This window comes from Octodon degus, unplaced genomic scaffold (genome assembly GCF_000260255.1).
Source record: "Octodon degus isolate 3935 unplaced genomic scaffold, OctDeg1.0 scaffold00171, whole genome shotgun sequence".
Taxonomy (NCBI): domain Eukaryota; kingdom Metazoa; phylum Chordata; class Mammalia; order Rodentia; family Octodontidae; genus Octodon; species Octodon degus.
This window is the reverse complement of record NW_004524747.1, coordinates 2,983,025-2,985,813: the sequence shown is the minus strand read 5'-3', so window position 1 is coordinate 2,985,813 and position 2,789 is coordinate 2,983,025.

Here is a 2,789-nt window from a genome sequence, read left to right as displayed (position 1 = left end):
TGTGGCACCATGTCCAGTCTCAGTTGCCATCTCAGCCCACCCCAGGGACGGGGTAGCATGGCAGGCCCCAGGGATCCCCCTGTACCTGCTTGCAGGAGCTTTAATCCACTGAGCTATTTGGCTGGCCCTAGGGTTCATATTCCTAATCAAAACTTCTTTTTCCAAATTTTTGTTATTAAAATGTCCAAACAGTACAAAAGATAATATAATAAAAGTCTCCACATAGCATCACCCAAATTCAATAATCATCACTTTGTCAGTCTTATTCCATTCAGCCTCTAATTATTTTTGTTCCCCCCAATGAGAGGATTTCAAAGGAAATTTCACAGAAATTACTTTGATGTAAAAATATAAACATTATGCCATCATCAGGTCAACAAAATTAAAAATAATTTCTTAGTTCTCAGTCCATATTTCAATTTTCATGGTGTCTTTTTTACTGTTAGTTCATTCAAATCAGGATCTCACAAAGTCCACCTATTGCACTTGGTTGATGAATTCTCCTAAGTATTTTTTTTTATTTTCTAGTAGTTCATCCTTCCTTTTCTACGTCATTGATTTGTTGAAGAAACTGTCTTTTTTTCTGTACACAGACATTCTTGATTATCATTCTTGTGATATTGTTTAACCTCTGCTTTGTCTCCTATATATATAAAATAGTTAGATGTAGAGGTTTGATTAATCAGTGTCAAGTTCTAGGCAAGGGCACTAGAGAGGTAATACTATATATAACCTACTGCACTACATGATGAAGTGCATTCTACTTATTTATCTCATTTTGATAGTTGGTAAGAGTTACCAGTGGGTTCAGGTGATACCAGCTTATTTCCTCCTCAGTTATAAAGATTTCCCTTAACTCCATACCAAATAATCATCACTGGACTGGGGAGATGGCTCAGTGGAATAAGCGCTTCCCTGGCAAGCACAAGGACCTGAGTTCAATCCCTGGTTCCTCAAAAAAAAAAAATCATCACGTAGTTCCATTATTTTACTAAAGAACTGCAAAGTGGTGAATTTTCCAATGTTAATATTTCATGTTGCGGCTGGGGAGTTGGCTCGGTGGAATAAGCGCTTCCCTGGCAAGCATAAGGGCCTGAGTTCAATCCCGGTTCTGAAGGAAAAAAAAGTGAAAGAAACATTTCATGTATTAGCTAAAATTCTGCAAATAAGTTCCTTTCCTCATTGGCTATTTGATTACTCTGAGTCAGTGTATATAGGAAAGTCAGGATACATACCTTGTTTCTTTCATTTTGTCAGTTTCTTTTTTCCGTAGCCTAACAACATTTCTTTTTTAAATTTATTTTATTGAGAAACAAATAGCAATGAGACAGTTTCAAAACTGACTAGTAGGACAGTTTCAATAATTAATACATTACATATTGTTGTCTTCATAGTGGTTATTACAAGATGCAGACATGATATCCTGTCCAAACACTATTAGTACAAATCTTTGTTCTCATTGAATTAAGAGAAAGTAGCCATATATCTATCCTAACTATTTTCTATATACAGATACAGAATGGTCCTTCATTTCTATCCCTTTTTTGTTTAGTTTTGTCAGAGATGGGTATTCCATTGTCATTTAAATATTGTAGGTGTGTGAATTCAGCAAAATAATCCAATACTGTCCAGTATCCCATAATAGTAGTGGGCTATCCATAGGACTGGCAATGTCAGAAGTTGTTGACTTGAGCCCTTAATAGCTTGCTATATTAATTTGGTTTTACTTTTTACACCTTGTTTTTATACTTTTCTGCTAGATGGTTAAGATCAAGATAAAGCAAGACCTATATAACAAGAAATGTAACTTTTGTATCTGACAAGGTCAGTCAAATCCCCTCAGGACTTACGGTGAAACCCTGTACCTCAGGTTACAGATCCTTTGTCAGTGCCAGCCATGTGGATATGTAACGGCCATTGCTTGACCAATTTGCTCTCTGTGAAAAACCTGAGAGAATGTTTTCTCTCCATGTGACTCTCCTTAGGCACACTCTACATCATCGATCACTTTCTTGTGTGGCCCCATAATCTCCTTGATCAGAAAATCTGGGACACCATTGAGTTACAGAATATTACAGTACAGGTTCTCTTATGTACTGAGTCCTCACTGCCCTTGAAAGGCTAGAGCCAAAATGTTGGCTATCCTTGTAGCCCTTCTTTTTCTCTTATATTTGGTCTGCAATCTTAAGTTGTTCACCCTCCAGAAGAGAAGTTTAATGATATTACTACCATATAACATAGGCAGTTGAGCTTAGCCTCCCTACCTGTGTGAATATCAAACATATTAGACATAACATGGAACAGGTATTTTTCATCAATTATTGATATGTTAAACTTTAAATCCCTACAGAATGTGAAGAAAATAATTTTTTAAAAATTTTAAAAATAAAAATAAACAATTACATATTTTTACACAGAAATTTAGAAATCTAACCATATTCATCATTGTAGCAGGACAGTCCTATGACTTTTTTTCTTGTCTCTTGTTTTCACTTGTTACCCTTTTATTAAAACAAACATTTACTTGAGAGACAGTGTAGCAGTAATTGATATGACATTAGGAGCAGTATGTATTTAGAAAACCAGAATGACAAGCATTCCAAGCATTGCCCTAGTATTACACATTGCTACCTTCAGTGCAGTTGCTTAGTTCACAGGTATCAGCATATATAGTTAGTCAGGGTGAGACTCCTACCAATTAACTGCTAGTTTCAAAAACCTGCTGAGAAGTCTCAGCATCATTACCTTACCCATCTTGTGCATATAAATGTATGGCTTTGCCCCGTCAT